Genomic DNA, 16,493 nt, shown 5'->3' with positions numbered 1-16,493 from the left:
AGTAAAACGTCTATTTTTCCGGCGTCCCCCAGCTCCTCGTTTAAGCAAAACGTTCGCTAAAACAACGAATTACATCCGAATTTTTGAGTTTCGATATCTCAGCTTTGGAAGGGGCTAGAGCCTCCATTTTTGCACTCAGGTCTAAGTCTCATGGCCCTCTATCAGAATCCAGAGTTTTGGGAAGATTGGAGAAACTTAAATTTTCGCCCAAAAAAAAAAAAACGTAAGGGGTACCACTGTCGTTTTTTTTTCGGGCCGAATTTTTGAGTTTCGATATCTCAGCTCTGGAAGGGGCTAGAGCCTCCATTTTTGCACTCAGGTCTAAGTCTCATGGCCCTCTATAAGAATCCAGAGTTTTGGGAAGATTGGAGAAACTTAATTTTTCGCCCAAAAAAAAAAAACGTAAGGGGTACCACTGTCGTTTTTTTTTTGGGCCGAATTTTTGAGTTTCGATATCTCAGCTTTGGAAGGGGCTAGAGCCTCCATTTTTGCACTCAGGTCTAAGTCTCATGGCCCTCTATCAGAATCCAGAGTTTTGGGAAGATTGGAGAAACTTAATTTTTCGCCCAAAAAAAAAAAAACGTAAGGGGTACCACTGTCGTTTTTTTTTCGGGCCGAATTTTTGAGTTTCGATATCTCAGCTCTGGAAGGGGCTAGAGCCTCCATTTTTGCACTCAGGTCTAAGTCTCATGGCCCTCTATCAGAATCCAGAGTTTTGGGAAGATTGGAGAAACTTAATTTTTCGCCCCCCCAAAAAAAACGTAAGGGGTACCACTGTCGTTTTTTTTTTCGGGCCGAATTTTTAAGTTTCGATATCTCAGCTCTGGAAGGGGCTAAAGCCTCCATTTTTGCACTCAGGTCTAAGTCTCATGGCCCTCTATCAGAATCCAGAGTTTTGGGAAGATTGGAGAAACTTAATTTTTCGCCCCCCAAAAAAAAACGTAAGGGGTACCACTGTCGTTTTTTTTTCGGGCCGAATTTTTGAGTTTCGATATCTCAGCTTTGGAAGGGGCTAGAGCCTCCATTTTTGCACTCAGGTCTAAGTCTCATGGCCCTCTATCAGAATCCAGAGTTTTGGGAAGATTGGAGAAACTTAAATTTTCGCCCAAAAAAAAAAAAACGTAAGGGGTACCACTGTCGTTTTTTTTTCGGGCCGAATTTTTGAGTTTCGATATCTCAGCTCTGGAAGGGGCTAGAGCCTCCATTTTTGCACTCAGGTCTAAGTCTCATGGCCCTCTATCAGAATCCAGAGTTTTGGGAAGATTGGAGAAACTTAATTTTTCGCCCCAAAAAAAAAACGTAAGGGGTACCACTGTCGTTTTTTTTTCGGGCCGAATTTTTGAGTTTCGATATCTCAGCTCTGGAAGGGGCTAGAGCCTCCATTTTTGCACTCAGGTCTAAGTCTCATGGCCCTCTATCAGAATCCAGAGTTTTGGGAAGATTGGAGAAACTTAATTTTTTGCCCAAAAAAAAAACTTAAGGGGTACCACTGTCGTTTTTTTTTTTCGGGCTGAATTTTTGAGTTTCGATATCTCAGCTCTGGAAGGGGCTAGAGCCTCCATTTTTGCACTCAGGTCTAAGTCTCATGGCCTTCTATCAGAATCCAGAGTTTTGGGAAGATTGGAAAAACTTATTTTTTCGCCCAAAAAAAAAAAAAAACGTAAGGGGTACCACTGTCGTTTTTTTTTTCGGGCCGAATTTTTGAGTTTCGATATCTCAGCTCTGGAAGGGGCTAGAGCCTCCATTTTTGCACTCAGGTCTAAGTCTCATGGCCCTCTATCAGAATCCAGAGTTTTGGGAAGATTGGAGAAACTTAATTTTTCGCCCAAAAAAAAAACGTAAGGGGTACCACTGTCGTTTTTTTTTTCGGGCTGAATTTTTGAGTTTCGATATCTCAGCTCTGGAAGGGGCTAGAGCCTCCATTTTTGCACTCAGGTCTAAGTCTCATGGCCTTCTATCAGAATCCAGAGTTTTGGGAAGATTGGAAAAACTTAATTTTTCGCCCAAAAAAAAAAAAAAAACGTAAGGGGTACCACTGTGGTTTTTTTTTCGGGCCGAATTTTTGAGTTTCGATATCTCAGCTCTGGAAGGGGCTAGAGCCTCAATTTTTGCACTCAGGTCTAAGTCTCATGGCCCTCTATCAGAATCCAGAGTTTTGGGAAGATTGGAGAAACTTAATTTTTCGCTCAAAAAAAAAAAAAAAAACGTAAGGGGTACCACTGTCGTTTTTTTTTTCGGGCCGAATTTTTGAGTTTCGATATCTCAGCTCTGGAAGGGGCTAGAGCCTCCATTTTTGCACTCAGGTCTAAGTCTCATGGCCCTCTATCAGAATCCAGAGTTTTGGGAAGATTGGAGAAACTTAATTTTTCGCCCCCCAAAAAAAAAACGTAAGGGGTACCACTGTCGTTTTTTTTTTTCGGGCCGAATTTTTGAGTTTCGATATCTCAGCTCTGGAAGGGGCTAGAGCCTCCATTTTTGCACTCAGGTCTAAGTCTCATGGCCCTCTATCAGAATCCACAGTTTTGGGAAGATTGGAGAAACTTAATTTTTCGCCCAAAAAAAAAAACGTAAGGGGTACCACTGTCGTTTTTTTTTCGGGCCGAATTTTTGAGTTTCGATATCTCAGCTCTGGAAGGGGCTAGAGCCTCCATTTTTGCACTCAGGTCTAAGTCTCATGGCCCTCTATCAGAATCCAGAGTTTTGGGAAGATTGGAGAAACTTAATTTTTCGCCCCCCCAAAAAAAACGTAAGGGGTACCACTGTCGTTTTTTTTTCGGGCCGAATTTTTGAGTTTCGATATCTCAGCTTTGGAAGGGGCTAGAGCCTCCATTTTTGCACTCAGGTCTAAGTCTCATGACCCTCTATCATAATCCAGAGTTTTGGGAAGATTGGAGAAACTTAAATTTTCGCCCCAAAAAAAAAAAACGTAAGGGGTACCACTGTCGTTTTTTTTTCGGGCCGAATTTTTGAGTTTCGATATCTCAGCTCTGGAAGGGGCTAGAGCCTCCATTTTTGCACTCAGGTCTAAGTCTCATGGCCCTCTATCAGAATCCAGAGTTTTGGGAAGATTGGAGAAACTTAATTTTTCGCCCCAAAAAAAAAAACGTAAGGGGTACCACTGTCGTTTTTTTTTTCGGGCCGAATTTTTGAGTTTCGATATCTCAGCTCTGGAAGGGGCTAGAGCCTCCATTTTTGCACTCAGGTCTAAGTCTCATGGCCCTCTATCAGAATCCAGAGTTTTGGGAAGATTGGAGAAACTTAATTTTTCGCCCAAAAAAAAAAACGTAAGGGGTACCACTGTCGTTTTTTTTCTTCGGGCTGAATCTTTGAGTTTCGATATCTCAGCTCTGGAAGGGGCTAGAGCCTCCATTTTTGCACTCAGGTCTAAGTCTCATGGCCTTCTATCAGAATCCAGAGTTTTGGGAAGATTGGAAAAACTTAATTTTTCGCCCAAAAAAAAAAAAAAACGTAAGGGGTACCACTGTCGTTTTTTTTTCGGGCCGAATTTTTGAGTTTCGATATCTCAGCTCTGAAAGGGGCTAGAGCCTCCATTTTTGCACTCAGGTCTAAGTCTCATGGCCCTCTATCAGAATCCAGAGTTTTGGGAAGATTGGAGAAACTTAATTTTTCACCCGAAAAAAAAAAAACAAAAACGTAAGGGGTACCACTGTGGTTTTTTTTTTCGGGCCAAATTTTTGAGTTTCGATATCTCAGCTCTGGAAGGGGCTAGAGCCTCCATTTTTGCACTCAGGTCTAAGTCTCATGGCCCTCTATCAGAATCCAGAGTTTTGGGAAGATTGGAGAAACTTAATTTTTCGCCCAAAAAAAAAACAAAACGTAAGGGGTACCACTGTCGTTTTTTTTTTTCGGGCCGAATTTTTGAGTTTCGATATCTCAGCTCTGGAAGGGGCTAGAGCCTCCATTTTTGCACTCAGGTCTAAGTCTCATGGCCCTCTATCAGAATCCAGAGTTTTGGGAAGATTGGAGAAACTTAATTTTTCGCCCAAAAAAAAAAAAAACGTAAGGGGTACCACTGTCGTTTTTTTTTTCGGGCCGAATTTTTGAGTTTCGATATCTCAGCTCTGGAAGGGGCTAGAGCCTCCATTTTTGCACTCAGGTCTAAGTCTCATGGCCCTCTATCAGAATCCAGAGTTTTGGGAAGATTGGAGAAACTTAATTTTTCGCCCAAAAAAAAAAACGTAAGGGGTACCACTGTCGTTTTTTTTCGGGCCGAATTTTTGAGTTTCGATATCTCAGCTCTGGAAGGGGCTAGAGCCTCCATTTTTGCACTCAGGTCTAAGTCTCATGGCCCTCTATCAGAATCCAGAGTTTTGGGAAGATTGGAGAAACTTAATTTTTCGCCCAAAAAAAAAAAACGTAAGGGGTACCACTGTCGTTTTTTTTTCGGGCCGAATTTTTGAGTTTCGATATCTCAGCTCTGGAAGGGGCTAGAGCCTCCATTTTTGCACTCAGGTCTAAGTCTCATGGCCCTCTATCAGAATCCAGAGTTTTGGGAAGATTGGAGAAACTTAATTTTTCGCCCCCCCAAAAAAAACGTAAGGGGTACCACTGTCGTTTTTTTTTTCGGGCCGAATTTTTGAGTTTCGATATCTCAGCTCTGGAAGGGGCTAAAGCCTCCATTTTTGCACTCAGGTCTAAGTCTCATGGCCCTCTATCAGAATCCAGAGTTTTGGGAAGATTGGAGAAACTTAATTTTTCGCCCCCCAAAAAAAAACGTAAGGGGTACCACTGTCGTTTTTTTTTCGGGCCGAATTTTTGAGTTTCGATATCTCAGCTTTGGAAGGGGCTAGAGCCTCCATTTTTGCACTCAGGTCTAAGTCTCATGGCCCTCTATCAGAATCCAGAGTTTTGGGAAGATTGGAGAAACTTGAATTTTCGCCCCAAAAAAAAAAAAACGTAAGGGGTACCACTGTCGTTTTTTTTTCGGGCCGAATTTTTGAGTTTCGATATCTCAGCTCTGGAAGGGGCTAGAGCCTCCATTTTTGCACTCAGGTCTAAGTCTCATGGCCCTCTATCAGAATCCAGAAATTTGGGAAGATTGGAGAAACTTAATTTTTCGCCCCCCAAAAAAAACGTAAGGGGTACCACTGTCATTTTTTTTTCGGGCCGAATTTTTGAGTTTCGATATCTCAGCTCTGGAAGGGGCTAGAGCCTCCATTTTTGCACTCAGGTCTAAGTCTCATGGCCCTCTATCAGAATCCAGAGTTTTGGGAAGATTGGAGAAACTTAATTTTTCGCCCAAAAAAAAAAACGTAAGGGGTACCACTGTCGTTTTTTTTTTCGGGCTGAATTTTTGAGTTTCGATATCTCAGCTCTGGAAGGGGCTAGAGCCTCCATTTTTGCACTCAGGTCTAAGTCTCATGGCCTTCTATTAGAATCCAGAGTTTTGGGAAGATTGGAAAAACTTAATTTTTCCCCCCAAAAAAAAAAAAAACCGTAAGGGGTACCACTGTCGTTTTTTTTTCGGGCCGAATTTTTGAGTTTCGATATCTCAGCTCTGGAAGGGTCTAGAGCCTCCATTTTTGCACTCAGGTCTAAGTCTCATGGCCCTCTATCAGAATCCAGAGTTTTGGGAAGATTGGAGAAACTTAATTTTTCACCCAAAAAAAAAAAAAAACGTAAGGGGTACCACTGTGGTTTTTTTTTCGGGCCAAATTTTTGAGTTTCGATATCTCAGCTCTGGAAGGGGCTAGAGCCTCCATTTTTGCACTCAGGTCTAAGTCTCATGGCCCTCTATCAGAATCCAGAGTTTTGGGAAGATTGGAGAAACTTAATTTTTCGCCCCCCCCAAAAAAAACGTAAGGGGTACCACTGTCGTTTTTTTTTCGGGACGAATTTTTGAGTTTCGATATCTCAGCTTTGGAAGGGGCTAGAGCCTCCATTTTTGCACTCAGGTCTAAGTCTCATGGCCCTCTATCAGAATCCAGAGTTTTGGGAAGATTGGAGAATCTTAAATTTTCGCCCCCAAAAAAAAAAAACGTAAGGGGTACCACTGTCGTTTTTTTTTTCGGGCCGAATTTTTGAGTTTCGATATCTCAGCTCTGGAAGGGGCTAGAGCCTCCATTTTTGCACTCAGGTCTAAGTCTCATGGCCCTCTATCAGAATCCAGAGTTTTGGGAAGATTGGAGAAACTTAATTTTTCGCCCCCAAAAAAAAAACGTAAGGGGTACCACTGTCCTTTTTTTTTTGGGCCGAATTTTTGAGTTTCGATATCTCAGCTCTGGAAGGGGCTAGAGCCTCCATTTTTGCACTCAGGTCTAAGTCTCATGGCCCTCTATCAGAATCCAGAGTTTTGGGAAGATTGGAGAAACTTAATTTTTCGCCCAAAAAAAAAAAACGTAAGGGGTACAACTGTCGTTTTTTTTTTTCGGGCTGAATTTTTGAGTTTCGATATCTCAGCTCTGGAAGGGGCTAGAGCCTCCATTTTTGCACTCAGGTCTAAGTCTCATGGCCCTCTATCAGAATCCAGAGTTTTGGGAAGATTGGAGAAACTTAATTTTTCACCCAAAAAAAAAAAAAAACGTAAGGGGTACCACTGTGGTTTTTTTTTTCGGGCCAAATTTTTGAGTTTCGATATCTCAGCTCTGGAAGGGGCTAGAGCCTCCATTTTTGCACTCAGGTCTAAGTCTCATGGCCCTCTATCAGAATCCAGAGTTTTGGGAAGATTGGAGAAACTTAATTTTTCGCCCAAAAAAAAAAACCGTAAGGGGTACCACTGTCGTTTTTTTTTTCGGGCCGAATTTTTGAGTTTCGATATCTCAGCTCTAGAAGGGGCTAGAGCCTCCATTTTTGCACTCAGGTCTAAGTCTCATGGCCCTCTATCAGAATCCAGAGTTTTGGGAAGATTGGAGAAACTTAATTTTTCGCCGAAAAAAAAAACGTAAGGGGTACCACTGTCGTTTTTTTTTCGGGCCGAATTTTTGAGTTTCGATATCTCAGCTCTGGAAGGGGCTAGAGCCTCCATTTTTGCACTCAGGTCTAAGTCTCATGGCCCTCTATCAGAATCCAGAGTTTTGGGAAGATTGGAGAAACTTAATTTTTCGCCCAAAAAAAAAAAACGTAAGGGGTACCACTGTCGTTTTTTTTTTCGGGCCGAATTTTTGAGTTTCGATATCTCAGCTCTGGAAGGGGCTAGAGCCTCCATTTTTGCACTCAGGTCTAAGTCTCATGGTCCTCTATCAGAATCCAGAGTTTTGGGAAGATTGGAGAAACTTAATTTTTCGCCCAAAAAAAAAAAACGTAAGGGGTACGTACCACTGTCGGTTTTTTTTTTCGGGCCGAATTTTTGAGTTTCGATATCTCAGCTCTGGAAGGGGCTAGAGCCTCCATTTTTGCACTCAGGTCTAAGTCTCATGGCCCTCTATCAGAATCCAGAGTTTTGGGAAGATTGGAGAAACTTAATTTTTCGCCCAAAAAAAAAACAAAACGTAAGGGGTACCACTGTCGTTTTTTTTTTTCGGGCCGAATTTTTGAGTTTCGATATCTCAGCTCTGGAAGGGGCTAGAGCCTCCATTTTTGCACTCAGATCTAAGTCTCATGGCCCTCTATCAGAATCCAGAGTTTTGGGAAGATTGGAGAAACTTAATTTTTCGCCCCCCAAAAAAAACGTAAGGGGTACCACTGTCGTTTTTTTTTTCGGGCCGAATTTTTGAGTTTTGATATCTCATCTCTGGAAGGGGCTAGAGCCTCCATTTTTGCACTCAGGTCTAAGTCTCATGGCCCTCTATCAGAATCCAGAGTTTTGGGAAGATTGGAGAAACTTAATTTTTCGCCCCCCCAAAAAAAACGTAAGGGGTACCACTGTCGTTTTTTTTTCGGGCCGAATTTTTGAGTTTCGATATCTCAGCTCTGGAAGGGGCTAAAGCCTCCATTTTTGCACTCAGGTCTAAGTCTCATGGCCCTCTATCAGAATCCAGAGTTTTGGGAAGATTGGAGAAACTTAATTTTTCACCCAAAAAAAAAAAAAAACGTAAGGGGTACCACTGTGGTTTTTTTTTCGGGCCAAATTTTTGAGTTTCGATATCTCAGCTCTGGAAGGGGCTAGAGCCTCCATTTTTGCACTCAGGTCTAAGTCTCATGGCCCTCTATCAGAATCCAGAGTTTTGGGAAGATTGGAGAAACTTAATTTTTCGCCCAAAAAAAAAAACCGTAAGGGGTACCACTGTCGTTTTTTTTTTCGGGCCGAATTTTTGAGTTTCGATATCTCAGCTCTAGAAGGGGCTAGAGCCTCCATTTTTGCACTCAGGTCTAAGTCTCATGGCCCTCTATCAGAATCCAGAGTTTTGGGAAGATTGGAGAAACTTAATTTTTCGCCGAAAAAAAAAAACGTAAGGGGTACCACTGTCGTTTTTTTTTCGGGCCGAATTTTTGAGTTTCGATATCTCAGCTCTGGAAGGGGCTAGAGCCCCCATTTTTGCACTCAGGTCTAAGTCTCATGGCCCTCTATCAGAATCCAGAGTTTTGGGAAGATTGGAGAAACTTAATTTTTCGCCCAAAAAAAAACAAAACGTAAGGGGTACCACTGTCGTTTTTTTTTTCGGGCCGAATTTTTGAGTTTCGATATCTCAGCTCTGGAAGGGGCTAGAGCCTCCATTTTTGCACTCAGGTCTAAGTCTCATGGTCCTCTATCAGAATCCAGAGTTTTGGGAAGATTGGAGAAACTTAATTTTTCGCCCAAAAAAAAAAAACGTAAGGGGTACGTACCACTGTTGGTTTTTTTTTTCGGGCCGAATTTTTGAGTTTCGATATCTCAGCTCTGGAAGGGGCTAGAGCCTCCATTTTTGCACTCAGGTCTAAGTCTCATGGCCCTCTATCAGAATCCATAGTTTTGGGAAGATTGGAGAAACTTAATTTTTCGCCGAAAAAAAAAAAAAAACGTAAGGGGTACCACTGTCGTTTTTTTTTTCGGGCCGAATTTTTGAGTTTCGATATCTCAGCTCTGGAAGGGGCTAGAGCCTCCATTTTTGCACTCAGATCTAAGTCTCATGGCCCTCTATCAGAATCCAGAGTTTTGGGAAGATTGGAGAAACTTAATTTTTCGCCCCCCCCAAAAAAACGTAAGGGGTACCACTGTCGTTTTTTTTTCGGGCCGAATATTTGAGTTTCGATATCTCAGCTCTGGAAGGGGCTAAAGCCTCCATTTTTGCACTCAGGTCTAAGTCTCATGGCCCTCTATCAGAATCCAGAGTTTTGGGAAGATTGGAGAAACTTAATTTTTCGCCCAAAAAAAAAAACGTAAGGGGTACCACTGTCGTTTTTTTTTTCGGGCTGAATTTTTGAGTTTCGATATCTTAGCTCTGGAAGGGGCTAGAGCCTCCATTTTTGCACTCAGGTCTAAGTCTCATGGCCTTCTATCAGAATCCAGAGTTTTGGGAAGATTGGAGAAACTTAATTTTTCGGCCAAAAAAAAAAAAAAACGTAAGGGGTACCACTGTCGTTTTTTTTCGGGCCGAATTTTTGAGTTTCGATATCTCAGCTCTGGAAGGGGCTAGAGCCTCCATTTTTGCACTCAGGTCTAAGTCTCATGGCCTTCTATCAGAATCCAGAGTTTTGGGAAGATTGGAGAAACTTAATTTTTCGCCGAAAAAAAAAACGTAAGGGGTACCACTGTCGTTTTTTTTTCGGGCCGAATTTTTGAGTTTCGATATCTCAGCTCTGGAAGGGGCTAGAGCCTCCATTTTTGCACTCAGGTCTAAGTCTCATGGCCCTCTATCAGAATCCAGAGTTTTGGGAAGATTGGAGAAACTTAATTTTTCGCCCAAAAAAAAAAAACGTAAGGGGTACCACTGTCGTTTTTTTTTTCGGGCCGAATTTTTGAGTTTCGATATCTCAGCTCTGGAAGGGGCTAGAGCCTCCATTTTTGCACTCAGGTCTAAGTCTCATGGTCCTCTATCAGAATCCAGAGTTTTGGGAAGATTGGAGAAACTTAATTTTTCGCCCAAAAAAAAAAAACGTAAGGGGTACGTACCACTGTCGGTTTTTTTTTTCGGGCCGAATTTTTGAGTTTCGATATCTCAGCTCTGGAAGGGGCTAGAGCCTCCATTTTTGCACTCAGGTCTAAGTCTCATGGCCCTCTATCAGAATCCAGAGTTTTGGGAAGATTGGAGAAACTTAATTTTTCGCCCAAAAAAAAAACAAAACGTAAGGGGTACCACTGTCGTTTTTTTTTTCGGGCCGAATTTTTGAGTTTCGATATCTCAGCTCTGGAAGGGGCTAGAGCCTCCATTTTTGCACTCAGATCTAAGTCTCATGGCCCTCTATCAGAATCCAGAGTTTTGGGAAGATTGGAGAAACTTAATTTTTCGCCCCCCAAAAAAAACGTAAGGGGTACCACTGTCGTTTTTTTTTTCGGGCCGAATTTTTGAGTTTTGATATCTCATCTCTGGAAGGGGCTAGAGCCTCCATTTTTGCACTCAGGTCTAAGTCTCATGGCCCTCTATCAGAATCCAGAGTTTTGGGAAGATTGGAGAAACTTAATTTTTCGCCCCCCCAAAAAAAACGTAAGGGGTACCACTGTCGTTTTTTTTTCGGGCCGAATTTTTGAGTTTCGATATCTCAGCTCTGGAAGGGGCTAAAGCCTCCATTTTTGCACTCAGGTCTAAGTCTCATGGCCCTCTATCAGAATCCAGAGTTTTGGGAAGATTGGAGAAACTTAATTTTTCACCCAAAAAAAAAAAAAACGTAAGGGGTACCACTGTGGTTTTTTTTTCGGGCCAAATTTTTGAGTTTCGATATCTCAGCTCTGGAAGGGGCTAGAGCCTCCATTTTTGCACTCAGGTCTAAGTCTCATGGCCCTCTATCAGAATCCAGAGTTTTGGGAAGATTGGAGAAACTTAATTTTTCGCCCAAAAAAAAAAACCGTAAGGGGTACCACTGTCGTTTTTTTTTTCGGGCCGAATTTTTGAGTTTCGATATCTCAGCTCTAGAAGGGGCTAGAGCCTCCATTTTTGCACTCAGGTCTAAGTCTCATGGCCCTCTATCAGAATCCAGAGTTTTGGGAAGATTGGAGAAACTTAATTTTTCGCCGAAAAAAAAAAACGTAAGGGGTACCACTGTCGTTTTTTTTTCGGGCCGAATTTTTGAGTTTCGATATCTCAGCTCTGGAAGGGGCTAGAGCCCCCATTTTTGCACTCAGGTCTAAGTCTCATGGCCCTCTATCAGAATCCAGAGTTTTGGGAAGATTGGAGAAACTTAATTTTTCGCCCAAAAAAAAACAAAACGTAAGGGGTACCACTGTCGTTTTTTTTTTCGGGCCGAATTTTTGAGTTTCGATATCTCAGCTCTGGAAGGGGCTAGAGCCTCCATTTTTGCACTCAGGTCTAAGTCTCATGGTCCTCTATCAGAATCCAGAGTTTTGGGAAGATTGGAGAAACTTAATTTTTCGCCCAAAAAAAAAAAACGTAAGGGGTACGTACCACTGTTGGTTTTTTTTTTCGGGCCGAATTTTTGAGTTTCGATATCTCAGCTCTGGAAGGGGCTAGAGCCTCCATTTTTGCACTCAGGTCTAAGTCTCATGGCCCTCTATCAGAATCCATAGTTTTGGGAAGATTGGAGAAACTTAATTTTTCGCCGAAAAAAAAAAAAAAACGTAAGGGGTACCACTGTCGTTTTTTTTTTCGGGCCGAATTTTTGAGTTTCGATATCTCAGCTCTGGAAGGGGCTAGAGCCTCCATTTTTGCACTCAGATCTAAGTCTCATGGCCCTCTATCAGAATCCAGAGTTTTGGGAAGATTGGAGAAACTTAATTTTTCGCCCCCCCCAAAAAAACGTAAGGGGTACCACTGTCGTTTTTTTTTCGGGCCGAATATTTGAGTTTCGATATCTCAGCTCTGGAAGGGGCTAAAGCCTCCATTTTTGCACTCAGGTCTAAGTCTCATGGCCCTCTATCAGAATCCAGAGTTTTGGGAAGATTGGAGAAACTTAATTTTTCGCCCAAAAAAAAAAACGTAAGGGGTACCACTGTCGTTTTTTTTTTCGGGCTGAATTTTTGAGTTTCGATATCTTAGCTCTGGAAGGGGCTAGAGCCTCCATTTTTGCACTCAGGTCTAAGTCTCATGGCCTTCTATCAGAATCCAGAGTTTTGGGAAGATTGGAGAAACTTAATTTTTCGGCCAAAAAAAAAAAAAACGTAAGGGGTACCACTGTCGTTTTTTTTCGGGCCGAATTTTTGAGTTTCGATATCTCAGCTCTGGAAGGGGCTAGAGCCTCCATTTTTGCACTCAGGTCTAAGTCTCATGGCCCTCTATCAGAATCCAGAGTTTTGGGAAGATTGGAGAAACTTAATTTTTCGCCAAAAAAAAAAAAACGTAAGGGGTACCACTGTCGTTTTTTTTTTCGGGCCGAATTTTTGAGTTTCGATATCTCAGCTCTGGAAGGGGCTAGAGCCTCCATTTTTGCACTCAGGTCTAAGTCTCATGGCCCTCTATCAGAATCCAGAGTTTTGGGAAGATTGGAGAAACTTAATTTTTCGCCGAAAAAAAAAAAAAAACGTAAGGGGTACCACTGTCGTTTTTTTTTTTCGGGCCGAATTTTTGAGTTTCGATATCTCAGCTCTGGAAGGGGCTAGAGCCTCCATTTTTGCACTCAGATCTAAGTCTCATGGCCCTCTATCAGAATCCAGAGTTTTGGGAAGATTGGAGAAACTTAATTTTTCGCCCCCCAAAAAAAACGTAAGGGGTACCACTGTCGTTTTTTTTTTCGGGCCGAATTTTTGAGTTTTGATATCTCATCTCTGGAAGGGGCTAGAGCCTCCATTTTTGCACTCAGGTCTAAGTCTCATGGCCCTCTATCAGAATCCAGAGTTTTGGGAAGATTGGAGAAACTTAATTTTTCGCCCCCCCAAAAAAAACGTAAGGGGTACCACTGTCGTTTTTTTTTCGGGCCGAATTTTTGAGTTTCGATATCTCAGCTCTGGAAGGGGCAAAAGCCTCCATTTTTGCACTCAGGTCTAAGTCTCATGGCCCTCTATCAGAATCCAGAGTTTTGGGAAGATTGGAGAAACTTAATTTTTCACCCAAAAAAAAAAAAAACGTAAGGGGTACCACTGTGGTTTTTTTTTTCGGGCCAAATTTTTGAGTTTCGATATCTCAGCTCTGGAAGGGGCTAGAGCCTCCATTTTTGCACTCAGGTCTAAGTCTCATGGCCCTCTATCAGAATCCAGAGTTTTGGGAAGATTGGAGAAACTTAATTTTTCGCCCAAAAAAAAAAACCGTAAGGGGTACCACTGTCGTTTTTTTTTTCGGGCCGAATTTTTGAGTTTCGATATCTCAGCTCTAGAAGGGGCTAGAGCCTCCATTTTTGCACTCAGGTCTAAGTCTCATGGCCCTCTATCAGAATCCAGAGTTTTGGGAAGATTGGAGAAACTTAATTTTTCGCCGAAAAAAAAAAACGTAAGGGGTACCACTGTCGTTTTTTTTTCGGGCCGAATTTTTGAGTTTCGATATCTCAGCTCTGGAAGGGGCTAGAGCCTCCATTTTTGCACTCAGGTCTAAGTCTCATGGCCCTCTATCAGAATCCAGAGTTTTGGGAAGATTGGAGAAACTTAATTTTTCGCCCAAAAAAAAAAAAAACGTAAGGGGTACCACTGTCGTTTTTTTTTTCGGGCCGAATTTTTGAGTTTCGATATCTCAGCTCTGGAAGGGGCTAGAGCCTCCATTTTTGCACTCAGGTCTAAGTCTCATGGTCCTCTATCAGAATCCAGAGTTTTGGGAAGATTGGAGAAACTTAATTTTTCGCCCAAAAAAAAAAAAACGTAAGGGGTACGTACCACTGTCGGTTTTTTTTTTCGGGCCGAATTTTTGAGTTTCGATATCTCAGCTCTGGAAGGGGCTAGAGCCTCCATTTTTGCACTCAGGTCTAAGTCTCATGGCCCTCTATCAGAATCCATAGTTTTGGGAAGATTGGAGAAACTTAATTTTTCGCCGAAAAAAAAAAAAACGTAAGGGGTACCACTGTCGTTTTTTTTTTCGGGCCGAATTTTTGAGTTTTGATATCTCAGCTCTGGAAGGGGCTAGAGCCTCCATTTTTGCACTCAGATCTAAGTCTCATGGCCCTCTATCAGAATCCAGAGTTTTGGGAAGATTGGAGAAACTTAATTTTTCGCCCCTCAAAAAAAACGTAAGGGGTACCACTGTCGTTTTTTTTTTCGGGCCGAATTTTTGAGTTTTGATATCTCATCTCTGGAAGGGGCTAGAGCCTCCATTTTTGCACTCAGGTCTAAGTCTCATGGCCCTCTATCAGAATCCAGAGTTTTGGGAAGATTGGAGAAACTTAATTTTTCGCCCCCCCCAAAAAAACGTTAGGCTTACGTTTTTTTTTTTTCGGCGAAAAATTAAGTTTCTCCAATCTTCCCAAAACTCTGGATTTTGATAGAGGGCCATGAGACTTAGACCTGAGTGCAAAAATGGAGGCTCTAGCCCCTTCCAGAGCTGAGATATCGAAACTCAAAAATTCGGCCCGAAAAAAAAACGACAGTGGTACCCCTTACGTTTTTTTTTTTCGGCGAAAAATTAAGTTTCTCCAATCTTCCCAAAACTCTGGATTCTGATAGAGGGCCACGAGACTTAGACCTGAGTGCAAAAATGGAGGCTCTAGCCCCTTCCAGAGCTGAGATATCGAAACTCAAAAATTCGGCCCGAAAAAAAAAACGACAGTGGTACCCCTTACGTTTTTGTTTTTTTGGGGCGAAAAATTAAGTTTCTCCAATCTTCCCAAAACTCTGAATTCTGATAGAGGGCCATGAGACTTAGACCTGAGTGCAAAAATGGAGGCTCTAGCCCCTTCCAGAGCTGAGATATCGAAACTCAAAAATTCGGCCCGGAAAAAAAAACGACAGTGGTACCCCTTACGTTTTTTTTTTTGGGGGGCGAAAAATTAAGTTTCTCCAATCTTCCCAAAACTCTGGATTCTGATAGAGGGCCATAAGACTTAGACCTGAGTGCAAAAATGGAGGCTCTAGCCCCTTCCAGAGCTGAGATATCGAAACTCAAAAATTCGGCCCGAAAAAAAAACGACAGTGGTACCCCTTACGTTTTTTTTTTTTTTTGGCGAAAAATTAAGTTTCTCCAATTTTCCCAAAACTCTGGATTCTGATAGAGGGGCATGAGACTTAGACCTGAGTGCAAAAATGGAGGCTCTAGCCCCTTCCAGAGCTGAGATATCGAAACTCAAAAATTCGGCCCGAAAAAAAAACGACAGTGGTACCCCTTACGTTTTTTTTTTTTTTGGGCTAAACATTAAGTTTCTCCAATCTTCCCAAAACTCTGGATTCTGATAGAGGGCCATGAGACTTAGACCTGAGTGCAAAAATGGAGGCTCTAGCCCCTTCCAGAGATGAGATATCAAAACTCAAAAATTCGGCCCGAAAAAAAAAAACGACAGTGGTACCCCTTACGTTTTTTTTTTTTCGGCGAAAAATTAAGTTTCTCCAATCTTCCCAAAACTCTGGATTCTGATAGAGGGCCACGAGACTTAGACCTGAGTGCAAAAATGGAGGCTCTAGCCCCTTCCAGAGCTGAGATATCGAAACTCAAAAATTCGGCCCGAAAAAAAAAACGACAGTGGTACCCCTTAAGTTTTTTTTTTTTTGGGGCGAAAAATTAAGTTTCTCCAATCTTCCCAAAACTCTGAATTCTGATAGAGGGCCATGAGACTTAGACCTGAGTGCAAAAATGGAGGCTCTAGCCCCTTCCAGAGCTGAGATATCGAAACTCAAAAATTCGGCCCGCAAAAAAAAAACGACAGTGGTACCCCTAACGGTTTTTTTTTGGGGGGCGAAAAATTAAGTTTCTCCAATCTTCCCAAAACTCTGGATTCTGATAGAGGGCCATGAGACTTAGACCTGAGTGCAAAAATGGAGGCTCTAGCCCCTTCCAGAGCTGAGATATCGAAACTCAAAAATTCGGCCCGAAAAAAAAACGACAGTGGTACCCCTTACGTTTTTTTTTTTTTTTTTGGCGAAAAATTAAGTTTCTCCAATTTTCCCAAAACTCTGGATTCTGATAGAGGGGCATGAGACTTAGACCTGAGTGCAAAAATGGAGGCTCTAGCCCCTTCCAGAGCTGAGATATCGAAACTCAAAAATTCGGCCCGAAAAAAAAAAACGACAGTGGTACCCCTTACGTTTTTTTTTTTTTTTGGGCTAAAAATTAAGTTTCTCCAATCTTCCCAAAACTCTGGATTCTGATAGAGGGCCATGAGACTTAGACCTGACTGCAAAAATGGAGGCTCTAGCCCCTTCCAGAGCTGAGATATCGAAACTCAAAAATTCGGCCCGAAAAAAAAACGACAGTGGTACCCCTTACGTTTTTTTTTTTTGGGCGAAAAATTAAGTTTCTCCAATCTTCCCAAAACTCTGGATTCTGATAGAGGGCCATGAGACTTAGACCTGAGTGCAAAAATGGAGGCTCTAGCCCCTTCCAGAGATGAGATATCAAAACTCAAAAATTCGGCCCGAAAAAAAAAACGACAGTGGT

This window comes from Pimephales promelas, chromosome 1 (genome assembly GCF_988280905.1).
Source record: "Pimephales promelas chromosome 1, fPimPro1.hap1.1, whole genome shotgun sequence".
Taxonomy (NCBI): domain Eukaryota; kingdom Metazoa; phylum Chordata; class Actinopteri; order Cypriniformes; family Leuciscidae; genus Pimephales; species Pimephales promelas.
The sequence above is the reverse complement of the archived record's forward strand: the minus strand, read 5'-3'. Positions refer to the sequence as shown.